The sequence below is a fragment of the Eretmochelys imbricata genome, chromosome 11 (assembly GCF_965152235.1).
Source record: "Eretmochelys imbricata isolate rEreImb1 chromosome 11, rEreImb1.hap1, whole genome shotgun sequence".
Lineage (NCBI taxonomy): Eukaryota > Metazoa > Chordata > Testudines > Cheloniidae > Eretmochelys > Eretmochelys imbricata.
Window position 1 is genome coordinate 63,152,041 of NC_135582.1, and position 20,383 is coordinate 63,172,423.

Sequence of the window (20,383 nt, forward strand, 5' to 3'; positions counted from 1 at the left end):
ATTAGAGTTTGAGGAGGGGGATGTGTAGAGAATGTTTTACCTAAAGTCCCCAGTGCCCAGAACTCCCGTGCAGTTCAGCAGAATCTGGGCACAGAAGGCTTGCAGGATCAAGCCCTCTATCTGTGTTATTCTGTTTAATTAATATGTAACTTTTGAGCTGTTTCTCAACAGACTGTATGCAGATCCCAGTGGAAAATAGCTGAGCATATGAACAGTACCAGGTTGAAACAATAACAAGCAGGTTGAATCATTCAAACCCTGAAAATCACTTTGACTCTGGGCCAAAAGCTTATCATGAGATGATATCAGTATGGGAAAACTAACAGGCTTAGCAGCCAGCTGGTTGGAGTTGGCATATATTGTATCCACAACTCAAGAGCAGGTGGTTCTTATATTTAAGGTTGTACGTGACAGGGAGTCAGGAGATTTGGGTTTTATTCCTAGCTTTGCTGCAGAATACCTCTATGACCTTGGGCAAGCTACTTGCTATCCTGCTCTCTCTCTCTCTTTCTCTCTCTCTCTCTCTCTCCTTTTCCTCATCCTTAAAGCAGGGGCAGCAATATCCGTCTCAAAGGGGTGTTGTGAAGCTAAATTCATTTTGAAAAATTGCTTTGTGATCTTAAGAAGTCTAAAGTATTATACTGGACGAAAGGAGACGCTAGTATTTCATACTGCATGTTCTTATTCATGACTCTTTCTAAAACCAGAGCATCCCATGTCTTATTGTACCTAGTACTCAAGATGGGAATAAGTGGCTTAAGCTGCCTTCCAGCTGTGCTAGAAAGATAAGCAACTGCCAGTGAGAACCAGACTAAAGAACTGACTTCATAAGGCAAGAGTTTTGTTTATGCCCAAGAGGGCAACAGACATAATGAAGTTACTTGTTCATCCTGTGACTATTTTTACATCTGCAGAAGAATCATTTTGCAAAAGATCTTTATTCCAACTTCAGTGGGGCTACTCATAGTCCTATTTAGGCACAGACTTAAGTACCTTGCTGAACTGCAGCTTTACCAGGCCCTGTTAGCAAATAAAGTACAGTGAACACAAAGTCTCCTCTTTTATAAATAAGTTTTGTGCCAAAGCCCAGACCAAAGTCCATTTTCTATATCGGTTGTAAAGGGCTGTTCATCGTTACTGGTACAGGTGCCCACTGAATTCAACAGTTTTGTCCATTGACTTCAATGGCATTTGAATCAAAACGATAGTGAGGAACTGGCACTCTGCTACCCTTGTATTGAACCAGCTTCTGTTGGTAAGAAAGACAAGCTTTCAAGCCACACAGAGCTCTTCTTCTGGGATTGACATGGCGACCACTACACTGCATACCCTGTTACTACTACTCTACTACCCTGTTAGGCAAAGTGATGACATCTAGCTTGATAAGTTGTTGACATTACAGAAATAATGTCACCAAAGAATAAATATAACCCATTTTAAAGGTAGACACCTGCCATAAATATAAAGGGAAGGGTAACCACCTTTCTGTATATAGTGCTATAAAATCCCTCCTGGCCAGATGCAAAATCATTTCACCTGTAAAGGGTTAAGAAGCTAAGGTAACCCTGCTGGCACCTGACCCAAAATGGCCAATGAGGGGACAAGATTCTTTCAAATCTGGAGCGGGGGGGAACAAAGGGTTTGGTCTGTCTGTGTGATGCTTTTGCCGGGAACAGATCAGGAATGTAAGCCTTACAACTCCTGTAAAGTTAGTAAGTAATCTAGCTAGAAAATGCGTTAGATTTTTCTTTTGTTTAATGGCTTGTAAAATAAGCTGTGCTGGATGGAATGTATATTTCTGTTTTTGTGTCTTTTTGTAACTTAAGGTTTTGCCTAGAGGGATTCTCTATGTTTTGAATCTGATTACCCTGTAAGATATTTACCATCCTGAGTTTACAGAGGTGATTCTTTTACCTTTTCTTTAATTAAAATTCTTCTTCTAAGAACCTGATTGATTTTTCATTGTTCTTAAGATCCAAGGGTTTGGGTCTGTGTTCACCTGTACCAATTGGTGAGGATTATTATCAAGCCTTCCCCAGGAAAGTGTGTGTAGGGCTTGGGGGGATATTTTGCGGAAAGACGTCTCCAAGTGGGCTCTTTCCCTGTTCTTTGTTTAAAATGCTTGGTGGTGGCAGCATACTGTTCAAGGACAAGGCAAAGTTTGTGCCTTGGGGAAGTTTTTAACCTAAGCTGGTAAGAATAAGCTTAAGGGGTCTTTCATGCAGCTCCCCGCATCTGTACCCTAGAGTTCAGAGTGGGGAAGGAACCTTGACAACACCTCAGCTTTCAGCTGAAATTTACTTTCAGAAAATCTCATGGTTTACATCATTAGTGTTTTGTTTTTTATTTAAGCAGGAGGAAAACAAGATTGCCTCAGTTCAGCCTTTTCCCTCTGAACCTGTTTGTCTTGTCCCTAATTTGGACCCCCTATCACGTGGCCCCGTGTTGCAGATTTGAGGCTTCACAGGTCTGATACCATGAGGAAAAGGTCTTGGGAGTTATCGTGGAGAAGACCCTGACAGCATCAGCCCAGTACACAGCTGTGGAGAAAAGACATGCATAGTAGGTTATATTAGCAGAGAGCTGGAATATGAAATAAGCGATACTACTGCAATCTGCGGTATTCAGTCTGCTTCCTCTGCAGAGCTGTAAAAGAAGGTGCTACCTACTCTAGAATCTTCTCCTACCCTCTTCTGAGGTTACAGCTTAAGCACTCAGCTAGGAGGTAAGGCAAGCATGTTATGTCACCACTGGTACAGATGTGGGTTGATGGGCTTTGTGGGTTGATGGGCTGAGCATTGGAGTCAGAGCAGTATAGCTCATGTTCTCAGAGTTCCCTCATTCCCCCTCCCCTCACAAGCATTTCTCTCATAGCTAAAGACAAGATAACCCTCCTTCAGTTGTTCCAAGTTAATTTTTATATAATAGTGCAAACTTTCATGGAGTTCACAGGCAAAATTTTCTTCAGTTTCTGTAGCTTTTGCCACGTGATGTTTGTAATGACAAAATGATGTGCATAAAAATGTCTGTTCCTGCCTATGCAATTCTGCTTTGGAGGAACTCATGCCAGTTTTTGGGTGAAGGAGTGGGGGAAATGTAGGAGAGAGTATAATTTACTTAGTAGTGCAACAAAGAAGGGCAAAACTCTGGGTGGTGTTGATTTTGCAAAAGTTTAGTTCACATCTGGGCCTCATTTAATCTGAGGCAACGAAGTTCAGGACTAGAAGGGTTAGTCAGCTGGTAAATTTCAGTTTAGGTCAATATCTTTGTTTCAAACAGAGATGAGCGGAGGTCAGGGGAAAGAAGGGTTGAGCAGATAATTCCAGCTTTTTCCAATCTCCGAAGATGTACTATCTCTATATGGGAACTTACATATTTCATCAGAGATAATGATAACATGGGATACTGAGTTAATTATTTAACTGTGGTAAATTTCTGCTGAGCTCATTTATAAATAGGTTCATCTTCTGTGCGAGCGTCAGTTTGATCCACAGTTGATACTGGAGTCGACATATGCTCTATGGCTCTGTGCTGCTGAGAGTCAGGTTCTTTGCAGAAGCATGAAGTTATCTCTTGGGATCTTCTGCCTCCTGGGAGTCCTGATCCCAGGGAGGTCTGGCCTGATGTTGCAATATGATGGATGAGTATAAAACCTGGCAGGGAGCTGCAGTTTAGGGCTGTACTCTAAAACACCATAAGGAAGGCACAACAGATTACAGTACCTCTGAGACAGTGTAATGAAAGGAACAAGGAGCTGTAAATGGGGCATGTCTGCTACAGATTGCTGAAACACAGGAGGTTACAGTCCTGTACTGGAAATGGAAAATGAGGGTCACCAAATCCAAATACTCAGATATGGTTAAGGCTTGTAGAGAAAATATAGAGCAAGAAAAAGGGTGAATGAGTTAATTTTAGTCAAATAAGTTACGGACTCAATCGTGAAAGGTTCACAGTGTCTCCTTTTGGCTACTCAGTGTGCTAAGCTCCCATTGGCTAAAATCCTGTTGGTGCAGCACCAAGATTAGGCTTTATGGGACGAAAATGCTTTTGAGACACTGAACTCCTATTAAAAATCTGTATCAAGAGAAGTGAAAAGAAGAGGACTGGACAATCAGGGAGCAAAGGAATCCCTGTAAAAATAACAGATAAAATTCAGGGAATGAAAAATTTGGAAAAATCTGAAAATACGCAAATCTGCAAATACCAATGATCCAAACCTAGAGTATTAAGGGAATTAGATCATGAAGTTGTTGTACTATCGACAATTATTTTTGAAAAGGTATGAACTCTCCTCAGTCTTTTCTTCCCTCTCCCCCACTAAAACTGGCATGATTTCCTTCACAGCAGTATTTCCTAGAAGAAGGTAGATATTTTTAATACATGCCATTTATTGTCTTTACAAAAATGGCATGGCGAAGTCCACAGAAACCGAGAAAAACTTTGCCTGTGACTACCATGAAAGTTTGTAACATTCTGAGAAAATTCACCTTTACAACCTCAGGAGTGTTGTCTTGCATTGGGTTGTGAGAGATGGTGGGTGCTTGCGCAGCAGGGGGAATGAAGGAGCTCTGGGGCGTGGTTTAGCCCATCACCCATGGAAAAGCATTGGAGTTGACACGCTGGCCTGACCTCCTAGTAGAGTGCTGGAGTTGCAGCCATTAGAAGATGGGATGTGAAAGAGACAAGCTGTGGTTCCCTTAAGAGGAAGGGTTGGAGGTTTCAGAACCTCACCTGGATCGCCTTTGTGAGCAGAGAGAAATAATTGCAAGGGCCTATAAAGGCGGACACTAACAGAATGAAATACAGCTTTGAAATGCCATCTCATAACTTGGGTAAAATTATCGAAAACACACCTGTGGGTATAGCTAGAAGAACTGGGCTTAAACTAAGAAGAAAAATTTCCTGCAGAGGGCCAAATTGTATCCTATGTGGAATTTACTCCTACAGGGGACAGAAGGTTCCCGGTAATCCATGGAACTTATTATTTATTATTGTTTATTACAGTGATGCCTAAGGTCCAACCAAGAGTTGTGCCATTGTGCTAGGCAGAATATAAACACAGAGTGCTAGCAAGTCCCCTGCTGGAATTTCCCCTAGGGAGGAGAGAAGGTAGCACAGTGGGAGGTGGAAGTGCCTAAATTAATGCTACCTCAGAAGCATTTGCTTTTAAATGCTAGAGGGAAAATGCTGTACTTTTTTACACCCTTTACAAACGCATAGAAACTAAAAGGGGTTTTCACGTGGTATAAATCAGCATAGAATCTAATCTCAATTTACCAAAAAATCAGAGACCCATTCATAACAAACCTAAACAACTGCACAATCGTCTTCTCATTGCTCTCATTATCCATTGTATCATATTCCCCCTTCCTGCACAGGGGGAATGAGGGACACATGTCCTCCCCAACTGGGGAGTGCAGTTGCAGGACTAATTCTCACTCCTAAATCCCCTTGCCAACCCCCATTTTATTTGCAGTTCTCATCATTTTCATGTTGAAAATCTAGATTCTTTGGGTCCACGACTGAATCTTCTATTGTTCTGGCAAGAACCCAGCACACTTTAGCTACTAGGGGTCAGATTTTTAAAGGTATTTATGTGCCCTAGTGGGATTTCAAAAGTGCCTAAGTGGGGTAGGCACCTAACTACCATTGAAATCCTATCTGCAGCTTTAGGCACCTAAAGACCTTTGAAAATCTGGCCCTATGTAAATAACAACAGCTTGATTTACAGCAGGTTGGGATTTGCTGTGGATTTGGGGTAGGGATGTGATGTGATGAGAGCAACATATGAGTGTCTTATTCCATAACTAAATTATACTGATACAATTTGAGACTGAGCCCAGTGCCGGAAATTACCACAGTAAGTATAGCCCAGGGATGCCCCAACTGGCACTGTCAGAAGACTTGGATCTGCTCAGGGAGTGGAACCAATGGGCAGTTTATTTAAATAGGTTCCTGCCTCCCCCATTAGCTGTATAAAACCTCCAGCGCAGTCGGCACAGACCCTTCTTCCCCTTTTAGAGACGATCTATATATCTCCAGGCCCAGGGCCTATTGAATTCAATGGAAAGCCTCCCATAGCACTCAGTGTGGTTGGCTCTTTGGCAATGGACCTAGCACCTTGGGGTCTAATTGCTGGCTGGGACTGAGCTCCCGGCTAAACTGGGTTTGGGTCTGGCCCCAGTCTTTGACTAGAATTATTAAAGCTAGCTCAGCCCAGCCAACCTGTGTTTTGAGTTGGGAGCAGGATGCTACTTAAATAAAGGGACATTATTTGAAATGACTCTGGAAAAGACCAACAAGGATATTTTACTGCATCTTAATTTGCCACATACTATCTATAAAATGTAGAAATTCTGACCAGCCAATCAGAACACAGCTTACACTGACACTATTAGTTTAGCATAATGAGGATGCTTCATTGTGTTTTTATTATTGAAAAACTGTTCTTGATTGGCTGGGTGGATCGACTTTGCACTTCTATAATTGAGAAACCTAGTCCATAATCATAAATGGGCACAATCTTCGTAATATTAGCATACTGTTAAAAATTATCTGCCTCCATGTTGGCCATTGTAAAAGGTTTTATCAGTAAATAAGAGCTGGCCATCTGGCAGCAATCTGATTGTCTGACATTTCTTTCATTTGGTGTAATTAAGACATAATGTCAATGGGGACAGAAAAGCATTACAGGATATTGTTTCTTTTCTGACAGACAAAGAGCAAAGCAAGCCCAGGCATTTATGGAAAATAAACTCCCAACTGCAGCTGAGAGATTCATTTTCAGACTGGGAGGCATTTATCCTATATCTACGAGGTTCTGTTGCATCGACATTTACTGTGGTTATATCAAATAATTAGCAATGCAAGTGTTATCATTTTGCCTAATGGGCAAAAGTGCAACAGCGTGACACTGGTATGGGTAATAAACAGCTAATTCCAATTGTCAGAGAAAATGGACCTGTTTTGTGTTTCAGCTGATCAGCAAGCATCATATTTTTAAAAGATCAGGGATTTTTAAAAGTTTCCTATATTTTTTCCAGTGGCTAATGGGAGAGTTAGCTAATTCTATTCGCAAGTATATTGAGCTGATATTGTACATTTGCGATGGGAGTGCAAATGCCCAGTTAGCAATTATTGCTCATGCAGTGAGCATACATGATATTGATGATCATTAATGATTTGCTACACAAAGCTCTTGTGATAAGTTTCCATTATAGTAGAATCTTTGTATTTAAATTCTTTCCTGACCATACATGTATGATAAGAACTTGATCCAAAGCCTATTGAAATCAGGGGAGACGATTGTAAACCAGTGGTTGTTAAGAAATAGAAATATTTCTGGTACCGCTCTGATTTCATATCAGTGGCAACAGCTCTCTTCTAAAGATACTAACTCACCTTTGGATATCTAATGCAATGTAATCATGAAAATCCACTCCCAGTGATGATGGCACATTCTCACGTCACAACCTTTCATTTATTGCTTTTAAAAACTCTTATCCATTTTGAAGTTCCACATCTGCTTGCTACAGGACCACAAAGCTGAGCTTCATTAGTACCCCAGAAAAAAGTATTTAGGAAGATTTGTTTGTAGAAACCACACGTTTGCTTCAACTGTGTTTGCAGCCTTTTTTATTTATTCTGTGTAAACCTTCAATATTTTTTTTCAGATAAAAATTTTCAGAAGGTGAAAGTCTCAGGAATACTCGGTTAAATACATCTCCAGACAGGAAGTTTTCATCCAGCCATCTTGAAATCACTGTGATTTTTTTAAATTAGGTATTCCTGTTTATAAATTTCAGTTTACCAATCAGGGAGCAGGAGCACTACCATGTAATTTAGGTGACCTGTCAAAGGCCACAAATAGTGAATAGTCAAACATACAGCAAGTAGTTTGTGAAATCTTATTGGCTAAAAAAAGGTTTGCATAAAATTTTTGTCAAGCAATTTTGAATAATGAATAAATATGCAAAACACTAAGTCTATTTGTGGATGGTTCATGACCAGAAAAAGGTCAAAGTTGATGAAATAGCGCACTGTATATTATTACCAACTTTATTAGGCCCGAGTCCAGCACATACTTAAGTACATGCACAGGTTTAATCATGTAAGCAATGTCATTGGCTTCAAAGAGGCTGATAAGATGAAATAAAATTGCTCATGTGCTTAAGTGTTTGAAAGATCAGGGCACTGGCAAATAAGTAAAGGTAATGTAGGGCCCTACTGAGGTACCCAGAGAATCTACAGAACTTGATCCTATCTATATCTAAAGTATTCCATTAATTCATCAGTCAGTCATGTTCTCAGTGAAATGGGACTCAGTTAGATGAGCTAACTCCCTTCTGCATAACAAAACAACTCTTTAGACTCAGGGGAAAGGAAATTTTCAACAGATGCTGGGCTGATTTTTTTACTCTTAATTTCCAGGGATCAGGTTTTGCAAGTCTTGCCACAAACATCTGAGCACGTAAAGCAACTTCAGCATCTTTGTGACACCTTGCTGGTGAGTGACGCTAACAATGTTTACAAGAAACCTGATGCAAAGTTAGTTCTATGAAACAGATTTGTATTTAACTTTGTATAGAAATTAAGGAAAAAGCAAGCCTGAAAAAGCTTATACCTAAGAACTTTACTAATAAAGGGCTGGGTTGAGCCTTGCCCTTATGCGGTCATAGGAAATTATGAGATTTCCCATCCTCCCATGCGTGGTCTGTGAAACAACTGGCCACAATTGATGTCCCAGATGTATGCTCTGGGAGCAACTGGGTAGAGAGCTGATGACTGGGGAGGCGTGGGCAGAGAGCATTAGGAATGATTGCTTCCTCTTATTCATCCATAGCTAGCATATCTTAATTAGATATTTTAGCAATGGAAACAGAAATGTTATTTGTGTTCCCATTCTTTCTCTCCAGCTGGATTTCTGGAAGCCACTGCTGCCTGAAGACATCCAGGCTGGAGAAGAACTGCATGTCAGGGCTCCAGCCTCCAGTTTACAGGAGCTGAAAGGCTGCTTAAATCAGCATTTGATATCTTATGACTATGTCCACTAATTGCCTGATAGGGATTCCCTTGCATACTGAATGACTCCATTGGCTTCAATGACCATCCTCCCTATCATGGAAATGGCAAATTTCCCCCAATCCACAGGGTGGATCCACAGGGTGGTCACCAGACTGTGTTAATTGGATCCAGCCTTTGGATCCTGTGTGTGTCCAGGCCAGCTGGGTCTAGGCAAAGTCCAGATACTGTCTCTTCCTCTGCATCTTCACACTCCTGGGTTGCAAATTCCCTGTCTGCCCTCCTTTCCTTGGGATGAGGGAGTCTGTGGTCCAGCTGACCTAGGCCCTGAATCCAGTGATCTGACCTGCTAAGCCTCCCCAATGGCCTGTGCACACTCCTCCAGAGCTTCACTCCTGTGGGCACTCTAATTTCTAGTTTACATCCCCGGCAACAGTGTGGTAGGTAAAGTAAGGAACATGGTCTTGCAAGGGAACTTCTTAAATGCACACACTTTACTCTTAGATAGCACAGGAGAGTTACAGATCTATGCAAAACCATAAACCCCTGAATGCAATCTTCCCCCATCAGGGACCTCTCCACTCCTGACAGTCCTTGGGGTTGGTTATTGTCCTTGAAGGGAGACAATGTCCCTCCTGCCTCCACTTCTCCAGCTATGCCTTTTGTTTTGTGTGATGGACTGGCTCCCTTTGGCTATGGGCCAGGTGGTCAGTGGAAGAAACTGCAGATGCCTCAGTGATGTGATCAGGCTGAGCAGGAATCCCGCCACGCTCCTTCTCTCAAACAGATATCTATGAAGAGATGATACATTCAAAAGCAAAGGCCCTTCTGGGAAAAACTCCATTGTTCAAGTAGGTGAGAGCCATTCAATGCTGATGCTGCCTTGATTGCCTGGTCATATCTTTCCAGACATGGCTCCTCACTATGTGCCAGGTTCCTGCCACCAAATGGATGATCTAAAGTATATCTATACTGCAATTAAAAACCCATAGGTGGCCTGTGCCAGCTGCAGCCCTCCCATGGTCCTAGAGCCTGGGCTTCAGCCCCAAGCCTTGAAGTCTACACTGCAATTAAACTGCCTCACAGCCCAAGCCCCGTGAGCCCATGTCCACTGGCACAGGCCAGGTGCAGTTGTCTAATTGCTGTATAGACATACCCCTAGTCACAATGACTGTTACCTGTACAACTAGTCTTCATAAAACCAAATGGTATTCATAATTGGGCAAAGATATAGTCCCCAAATTGTCACACATCACATAAAATATTTAAAAACCCAACCCACCAGCTATAATGTTTCATATGAAAATTACAGTTCTGCAGCCATCCAGTGCTAGGATGGCAAATGACTAATAGACATACTGAATACAGCCCAGCTGTAGTGACATTCACTAATAAAAGATACCTTGAAAGAGGATTAAAGTCCATTCTGAAGCTATGACAAGCAAGACCATTCACAGTTAAAGCTGATATCTGATCTCCTCCCTAATGAATTCTCTTTAGTAGTAATTAATGTTGATGCCTTGTCAACAACAAGTGGAGAGATATGGGATAGGGTTGCCAGTATATAACTATCTAGCATCTGGGATCGGTGTTTACAGTCTAACTGAAATAATATTGTGGTTCAGATTTTCTAAAACTGGACTCTGTTTGCACTCATAATGATTTGTGCCTCTGTTGTGTGGGGTGCACAAAAGGGAGGCCAAGTGGAAAGGCAGACTGAAAATTTGATTCTCTGTCCTTTAGAGGTGAAAAATAGAATGATAGTTAATTTCTGTATACAGACTTTGAGGAGAAGCCCCTCTAAGAAGGTGGGTGGCATACAAGGAAGGCAATATGACAACTTGAGCCATGTAATGATGGAGACATAAATGGCATATTATATTAGGGTCATCAAATATTCAAGCTGCATTAAACTCAGAGATTTCAGTTCACAGGAGCTGTGATGAGCTCCTTTTTGTTGGTGTCCGTTCATGTGAGTTTGCACTGCTTACATTTTACCTTGAGACACAGAGGTGAGAAAGCTCATATTGAAATTCAGCTGAGAGCACTCTCAAAAGTTAAAAGGGCAGCCTTCCAGAAATGCCGGTCAGTGCTTGAGACAGCAGAGTAGCCTATTAGTGCTCTCAAAGCATGACATTAACATGTGAACTTGCATTGCTTTCACAGTTGTCTTATTCTGAGCATGTACTTCAAGCACAGATTTAGAACAGTGTTGCACATGGCTGTGTTGTCTTTCAAAAAATTCTACTAAAAGCACAGGGCCTGAGCCAATGCCCAGTGGAGCCAATGGAAGTCTTTCATTGACTTCAGCAGTCACTGAAGCAGGCCCATGATGAAGCAGATTCAGAATTAATTTGTGGCTAACCTGCTGGAGCATCTATTTTCCAGGACAAAGACAATTTTTGCAAATCTACAAATAAAGCACCATTGGGAAATCTTCCAAAAATATATTTTTAAAGTGTGAAGTTTTTTGAAAATTTTTACTGTTTCCCCCCCCAAATGACAAACCTTTAACATGATTTTTTTGATCATGGAAAAATTTTAACCAGTGCTTACAGCTGGTGAGGAAAAAACCTGAACATTTTCAGGGCTATTTTTTGGTGGGTGGGGTGGGGGGCTTCAAGATGGGGGAGTGCTCAAAACGTGAATTTTTAATTAAAAATTTAAAAGTCTCAATATTCAAAACACGTTGGACTGTTCTATTACAGTTATTATTATTGCTGTATCTAGTGGCCTGATGAGCAAGAGGTTTGAGGTAGACCATGGTGTAAAGGCCATGTTTTTGATTTAAGGATATTGCTAAAGTCATTCTTCAGTTGTTGTTTAGGGAACTTTAATCTTTCTCTTGTTTTTTCTTCAGGGTCCTAATACGTGACGTATAAAAACAGCTGGACAGTAGCACACCAAGGGAGGGCAGCAATCACTGGAGGGTTCCAGAGGGCTATTCCTAAACTGTATATCATCCAATGGAAAAGGTAAGAAGGAAACCAAGTCTGTCATTTAGGTGTTACTCCTGTAGTGAGTTCTATGCGAACGCTCCTGTGTTTGCAGAGAGCTCCCCTGAAGTCAGTGTGGCTTAGTGGTCTGCCTGCTTGGAGCTCATTGCAGGATCTGGCTTTCTTCAAGTCCTTTGCATGAAATCCTGGCCCGTTGAATTTAATGGGAGTTTTGTCCTTGACGTCAGTCAAGCCAGAATTTCACCCTTTATTTCTTAATCTCTATAATGTAAATGCTCTGTGTGAAGGATTCATGCATTTAGCTACAGTCCTTTTGTGGACTCTTTTTTTCCCCGTGTTGAACATGATCTCTTCCCTTCCAGGTAGCATCTATAGTCTTCAACCCATTGTTTGCTGCTTTTAATCCATATTTTGAGTAGTTGAATATCCATTTATTATGCCTCTTCATTGTTATTTATATAAGCATTGACATTGTGCTAAGCACTGACCAAGACATGAAATGATGACCATCCCGGTAAGCTTATAACATAACAGATAGAAACGGAGAAGATGGGACACCCTGGGAAGGCCAGAGGAATGAATAACTTGAATTTTTTTTTTTTTTGGTTGGGTTCCCTTCTATGGAAGAAGTGAGCCTTTAGAAGAGGCTTGAATGTGGTGAGAGTGGAGAACCAAGACAGCTGGACTGTTGTTCTCATTTATATCTTCCGCAGTCGATTTAGAGGACACGCTCAAAGAGAGAGCTTTGTGGTATTTTTTCTTCTAGGCATATGATGTGTTTACTGTAAGCATTTGTATATTGCTATTGACCTGAAATGTGGAAAAACTAGTAATCATCCGGCTGATGGATCCAGCCCAATGATAGTTTTAGGATTTGACTGCATCGTCCAATTCCTAGTGAAGTCAATAGAAAGGCTCCTGATGGGGTTGGAGCATTGAATGGGCTCCCGAAGGAGTCCTAGGCAATGTTTTTTGATGCCCACCTTTGCAATATATTACTTTGTATTTAATTTGATGTAAGTGAAATGTCTTGCCCCATTATTTGGTCTTGAACAGTGCTAAGTAATATCACAGCCTGAAATATGCTCAGAGGCATGTACTGTGTATCTAAGAAACATAAAACATTTGCTATTTGGAAGTGGGTGGGTGGGGGAAAGAAGGGAATTCCCTGTTTAGAGCAACAATTCCCCATGACTATTTCAGATTTATCACTGGATGTACCAGATAAAGGAGAGCAACAGTGAGCTGGTGGCACAGCATTATCTAGGAGTGACATATGGGAACCAGCCAATGTATTATCTGAAGGTGAGTGGGGGAAGTGTTGTTTAGATAAATAAAGAGCATCTCCATAAAATGATGAGGGAAAATGTCAAGGTGACATAAGGTTGAAATAACAGGAGAGGTTTTAGCTCCTAGACAAAACACTACAGAAATGTTCTGTCTTTTGTATTGACAATTGCCATCAGTCTTTGATACCACTGTTCTATTGTGAAGACACCAGATTTGGTTAAAATCCTGTTTTGAAAAATAAGACTTAATAAATCTCATTTGGCATTCTGTTATTTTTAACAGTGTGATTAAAACTGTGATTAATCAGCATTACTTTTTTTAATCAACGTAATTTGTTTTGAGTTAATCTCTGGAGTTAACTGCAAATAATGGACAGGCCTAATAATATACCATAGTCAACCTGGTGTAACTATGTTTGCTATAGTTGTGTGTGTTGAAGGGTTTTTGTTTTTCACTATTCTCTATAATCTGTGACCTTTCTATCTTGACTATTTCATGACAATTCTTATAAGATCTGTCTTCACTGCTGAGAAAAATTGGTTTATCTTTCTTTCTGCTTGTTCCCTTCCAAAGAAGAGAACCTCAAAGTTAGATCAGCCCAGGGAATGACTCATATAAGTGAAGGCAACCATATAAGAATTAGAAGCTGCTTTATTGGTACTCTTTGTTCAACGCACACTTTAAGATTCTTGGCCTGGGATGATGCAGAGATTGGATTATTAGGGGGGAAAGCTGGTCATAATGAAGTCTGTAATAGTAAGCATCTCACATGGCTAAGCAGTATATCAAGGATCATACTTCACATATTATAATATGCTAGGCTCTTTTATTTTAACATAACAGTTTTCCTACTGATCACTTTTACACTCCCCAGATAAGTCAACCATCAAATAAGGCCAAGAAGATTATTTGGATGGACTGTGGGATTCATGCCAGAGAATGGATCTCTTCTGCCTTTTACCAGTGGTTTGTGAAAGAAGTGAGTCCTTTTCCCATTTCACTATACAATTTGCAGATAGCTTTGGATTCCTCAGTTCTCTTCCTCTACTTATAAGAAATTGTTAAACTATTTCTTTAGAGACAGATTATACCTTGAAGTGCATTACACGATCACTTCTGGAGACCCAAGTTCAAACCAGGGCTTGGGATGTAACAAATGAAAATATTTGGCACATTGCATCCTCAACTTGGACCTGATACAAAGCCCACTGAAGTCAGTGAGAAGCCTGCCCTTGAAGTCAGTGCATTTTGAATCATGCTCTTGGTGCATCACAAAGCCACCATGAAATCTGAAACAATTTTCCATTTCTGATCCCAAGGCTAAAGAACTAGAGGGTTCTGTACAGTGGTGTTCCATATGCATAGGATCTGTCTCTCCTACTGTGTCTCTCCCTGCAGAATCTATCTTGCATTGTTGTAAGGTGCATAGTACCAATGTAGACTGCATTATAAATGTAATCTGATATATTATCACTTTTGAAATGCCTTTGAAGGTGCGGTAGATATCTCGATACACTTGGTGGGCAGGTATAGTCTCTTCCAAAGGAAGTATTCTAGGATGACCAACCAGTCTATGCTAATTCTAAATGAAGTCATGTCAGTGATTGTTTTGTACAGGACGATCTGGTGCTGTTCTTTTGCATTTTTTCTTCTCAGATTTTACAAAATTACAAAACTGACCCAAAGATAAAAAGCTTCCTGCAGAACTTGGACATATATATCCTGCCAGTTCTCAGTATCGATGGTTATATCTATTCCTGGAAAACCATAAGTTATGAAAACCCAGTAACGGGATTATAAAGATAGATGTGCACTGTATTTATATTCATTTCTGGCACAATAATGGTACCCAAATGTGAATTTTGCAGCTTCCTTTGCTAGGAAGGGAAGGTAGTTTTTCTGAGGAAAAAATCCTCATCTTTCTAGCACCAAAACTATTCAGAGGCCAAGGCTGCTGGTCTTCAGTGCTCCGGACTGCAGTTCTTTTAAGAGTCCTTCACTTCTTTGAAGGAGTACCTTGGACAGTGTCACATTGTACCACGACTTTTAATACTACTTTGAGTTCTGGAAGCTCCTTCTAATCCTGCGTTTTTTCCAAGTAATCTTTACTGGGGCCTCAGCAGGTCTTAAATTAACATCTCAAAGTTTTCAAGAGAATCTACTGCCAAACCGTACAGGGTGGCTTTTATTTGTCACCCGTAATTTTCCACTGACAAAAATGTCCTAAGAGCTCAGTGTGGCCTCCTGCAACATCCCACCCATCTATCGGCTTTTCGGCTACCCAGGAGGCTGTTGACTAGAACTCCGACCCAGCTTCTTAGGCAGACTTCAGCATCAAGCACCTTTGCAGTGTAAAGGCATTTGTTGCTGATTAGCCCCAGTGACTCCCTGGAAGTTCAGTCAATATTCTCTTTCAGGCTGAAGCTATGCGCTGATCGTACAGTTGTCAGGGGATGCTGTCGAAGATACCAGGATCTTCTCTTCTGGGTTAGGATGGGCTTCCAGACACAAGGCATTTTTTCAGAAAACAAAGGTTAATGTCTGTACGCTGGGTAGGTGTCCTGCCCTCCACCAGAAATGTTCAATTCTTCTACGGTGTTTTTTCCTTAGTCATGAGCTTAAGTGCACGGGGAAAAGAACACACTATGTTGGAATCTTCACCCCTCACTTCTTTGTATCCCAACTCATGCTTCAGTAACACTAGCAGGAGAAACAGACAGACCAATCACTGGCATCTGCATCACAGCCATTTCCCCCTCTCCCCATTACATCAGCATGGAGATACTGTTGGGACCCTAATGAGGCCCTGTAGACCCAGCTGCCTCCCTGTCATACCCGTCTGTCTCCCCGTTGAGTTGAGTCTGCATTAAGCCTGGTGCCTAACAAATCGAATGTCACCAGATCAGGCAACATCAGGATTTGGAGAGTTCCAGTTCTTGTACTCCCTCGCCCTGGTTAGTCAGTGGAGAAGTGCACACAGGCAGTGCATAGTGTGAGTCTGAACTCAGCTGCTAAACTGGACAAGAGCACTACCTGGGGGTGGGAGGCACAGAACTGAAGTGTAATGAGGAGATTGGCTGAGAACAATAAAAAAATCAGCTGAGTTTTTTGAATCTGAGCCACAACCTGGATTCCATTATAATCATACTTGGACACTGAGGTACCCCCTAAATCTGAGGCTGTCTTTTAAGCTGGGACCCCTGCACTAATGTAGGGGAGTGCCTGGGAAGAAGTCCTATGACCTGGCACGATCCACCTCTAGAAATATACCACACACAGTAGTTGCATTGAATGCAAGTGTTACTAGGCATGCAGGGATCTGAACTAAAGGCGTACCTGCTATCGCAGGGGTTCTCAACCTTCTTCTCTCTGAGGCCCCCCCTCAACATGATAGAAAAACTCCAGGGCCCAACAGGGTGCAGGGACGGGGGCCTTGGGCATAGGCATGGTTTGACTTCTATTTTGCAGGGGGCAGGGGCCATCTCCACATGGCAGGGTCCAGGGAGGGAGCACCACCTCCACCTTCTGACTCACCTCAGCAGGCCGTCCAGCCTGTCTGGGTTGGGGCGGGGCAGCACAAACAAAAATTATAACTCAAGGCGGGGGCTTAGCTCAAAAAGTTTGAAAACAGCGTAGGGTACCGGCCGGGGGTAGCTAGGGGCTGTGTGCGGGCAGGGGGATAGCTCAGGGTGCGCAGGGAGGGGGTAGCTCAGGGTGCAAGGAGGGGGTGGCTAGGTCTGCATTCTCTTCTCATCTCACAGTCTTATACATTGCTGTGTGGTGACTACAAGTCTTTTTTGGCTGAACTAATCCTGATCTTTCATCATAACTAATTAGCAATTGATTATTAGGGATCTGATTACTGAGGGGTCGCCAGGATGTTACTGTTTTTCAAAACATCAAAATCCAGTGCCACATGCCAAAAATGTGCCTCCAGTTTTATGTGCAAATGCATTTGTCTGCATGATTTCCACAAATGCCTAGTGTCTCATGACAGAGGTTCAGGCTCAGGCCAGAGCCTGGGTTCTAGGACCTTGCAAGGTGGGAGGGTCCCAGAGCTCAGGCTGCAGCCTGAGCCAGAACACCCACACTGCCATCAAACAGCCCTTTAGCCTGAGCCAGCTGGCACCGGCCAGCCACGGGTTTTTAATTACAGTGCAGACATACCCTCAGTGTTTTAAAATCAGGCCCTATATACTTAGTTAAAATGTGTGTTTATAAAACAGTCCAGCATTTATGGCACTAACCTTGGACTTGGGAGAGCTGGTTCGAGTCCATCTTCTGCCACAGGCTTTCTCAGCGACCTTGGGCAAGTCACTTAGCCTCTCTGTGCCTCAGTTTCCCCTTTAGTTTCTGCCTAAAGAGTTTACAATGGAAACAGACAAAGGACAGGAGAATGGGAATAGTGTTAGCCCCACCTTACAGGTGGGGAACTGAGGCCCAGAGAAGCTAAGTGACTTCTCCAAGGTCACACAGGAAATCTGTGGCAGAACCAAGAATAGAACTCAGATGTCTTGAGTCCTAGTCCTTCTCTGTCCTTAACCACAAAACCATTCCTCTCTCTTAATCACAAGGCCGATCAGAGAGATCCCAGAGCCTTTCCTCCACACCACATTTATAAGCATTTTAAAATCAGACTTTGTTGCCATTTTTCCAGAGCACATCAAGTAATTTTATTGTAAGTTTGTCTTCGTTACCAGCCAATCAGTCCTCACTCCTGTGTTTGGTTCCTGAAGTCCATCACCAAATGGTGTAAGTAAGACTGACTCCTGCGGGTTCCCTAGAGCACAGCCCTTCCAATGTCAGGCATTAATTTACAGTGAGACGCGTCTGTCACCAGGCTCAGCAGCAGAAGGTGGCACTAATTAACTCTTCTCCCCATAGGAACGCCGCTCCCCAAACTTACCTTTGTTTTAAGGTGTGACTTGTAAGTCTTTACATTTTGTTTGTAAATTGTGTCTTCAGAACATTAAGAGTCAGGAGAAGCCCCCATGTGGCCCATCATCATGATCTGGGCTTATACTATTGAGGTCTGATCATAAGCAATCCATAACCTTTAGTATGCAAGATTTAGCACCGTTCGAAATGCATCCAATGCAATTGCCACTGCCAGCAGATGGCGCTGCACCATAGGAAGAGATGCCTAAATAAGCTGGCGTCTGCCAGTTATTACAGAGGCATATTCTAAAATGAACCCAAGATTTCACAGATATTTTGATGTTCCCCGTAAACACTTCTTATCAGATTCAAAGTCATTATAAGGTCCTGAAAACTAAAAGGGAAATTTAAGCTGCCAACGTTTGGCATCTTTGCAAATGTAATAGTCAGATGTGTGTTAACCAGCAATTCACTTCAAAAGACAAATAAAAATGGTTGTTTCAGAGTAGCAGCCGTGTTAGTCTGTATCTGCTAAAAGAAAAGGAGGACTTGTGGCACCTTAGAGACTAACAAATTTCTTTGAGCATAAGCTTTCGTGAGCTATAAATCTCCCCACTGTATTTTCTGCTGAATGCATCCAATGAAGTGAGCTGTAGCTCACGAAAGCTTATGCTCAAAGAAATTTGTTAGTCTCTAAGGTGCCACAAGTACTCCTTTTCTTTTTAAAAATGGCTGTGTTGTCCAAAGTTTAATTAGCAGGTTTACCAGCATCCACTCAGGGTGCTTCATTATCTTTACTGAGATTAAAACTAATAACCACCTGCACAGGAAGAAGAACCCAGTGAAAGGCATGGGCCATGGAATTCAACCACAGCATTTCCAATATGCAAGGGGGGGAGGAGGGTAAGGCACAAGCAAAGCTTCGGAGCCAGTGCCTGGCTATGATAATGTATCCCTTCTGTTGCATTCCTGTCAGCGCAATGCTGGTCCTTCTGTTGTTCCAGTGATGCCTCGCACACTGTGCAGTGTAATGAGACCACTGAAGGCTGTGGGGAAGAATCCTTTGTTGAACCCCAAATCAGACACTTTGCACAAGTGTTCACAACGCATTTAGGGCTCCTCATGGCAAGAGTCAGCTAGGGCTGCAGAAAACTGATCTGTAACAGCGTTATGTGAGGGTTTATATTTCATCTCCACCTGCCATTACTGATTTTTTCCTTTGTTTTCTGTGCCTTTAACAGAATCCTTATATACATTGGAGAGCTACATCGAGGACTGTATTATGCAGGAGCTACTAAGTCAACCACCGTTTACAAATGGAAATTGTAAATGAAAACAAACTCTCCGACCTTAACATCTCTCCTCTAACTCCCCTCCTCCGCCTGCTCCCTGAATCCTCTGCATGGCTTTGTCTTGTATTCCTTTGTTGCTTTTTCTTTGATTCTCTTTTGAGTGCTTAGTGGTGTGGGGATACATTTTGATCTCATTTACGCTGGGGTAAGCCTTGCGTAATGCCACTGAAATTGGTGGGGTTACTTTTGCTTTACACCCGTGTAAGTGAATCAGAGTGTCCCGGCTTAATTAAAAAATAGAAGGTGTTATTCTTTATTGTGGTCCTCGGGATCATTTTTACACTCAGCCACTTGCTTTCTGACACATTCTGCAGGCAAATCCTGCTTGCCTTATTCACATATGTAGACTCACTGAAGTCATTTATTTGTAATTATGATCATTGGGTTATAACAGGTGGCCAAAATTTGACTGATGGAGTTCGACAACGTACTTGATAACACCCATTTTTAATACATAAGTAGATTGAACAAACTACGGGCCCAATCATGTGATACTCCATTTTCATTCAAGCACCCTCTCGTTTTCTGCTCCATGCTATATAAATTAGTGCAGCCCAAAGGTTGCCAGCAAGTTCCCAATATGGCCCTTGTTCAGAAAAGTTAAGCTGTCTCAGGGGCAGCATAATATGAAATGGTTAATAATACAACGTTCTGCCCGCTTCCTGAGGGCAGCAGGAGAAGATGGAAAATTAGTTTCTTGAGAGTTTGTGAAAAACATCTCTGTCCATTTTCCAGAGCTATTCAGATTGTCAGCAGCTATTTTCCGTTACACCACTTGGGCCCTCAACTCCACTCACCTCTTATTCATTTGCGTAACCCAGAGGTTCCATCATAAGTGAATACCTAAGGTTGGACTTCACACCCTGAATCTGAACACATCAGGCT

At 42.0% G+C, this 20,383-nt stretch overlaps 3 long non-coding RNA genes across 3 annotated transcripts; all 3 read left to right on the forward strand.

Annotated features, from left to right (window-relative positions):
- The first annotated feature begins 2,426 nt into the window (after positions 1-2,426).
- LOC144272014 (uncharacterized) lies at positions 2,427-8,457 on the forward strand. Its single transcript, XR_013347481.1, has 3 exons — positions 2,427-2,562; positions 7,674-7,782; positions 8,431-8,457. It is a non-coding gene; the product is annotated as an uncharacterized LOC144272014 (long non-coding RNA).
- A 3,338-nt stretch (positions 8,458-11,795) lies between these two features.
- On the forward strand, positions 11,796-14,247 carry LOC144272221 (uncharacterized). Its single transcript, XR_013347515.1, has 4 exons — positions 11,796-11,996; positions 12,606-12,728; positions 13,182-13,283; positions 14,143-14,247. It is a non-coding gene; the product is annotated as an uncharacterized LOC144272221 (long non-coding RNA).
- A 1,389-nt stretch (positions 14,248-15,636) lies between these two features.
- LOC144272222 (uncharacterized) lies at positions 15,637-19,754 on the forward strand. The gene is made up of 3 exons (XR_013347516.1): positions 15,637-15,801; positions 18,153-18,195; positions 19,388-19,754. It is a non-coding gene; the product is annotated as an uncharacterized LOC144272222 (long non-coding RNA).
- Positions 19,755-20,383: the final 629 nt, after the last annotated feature.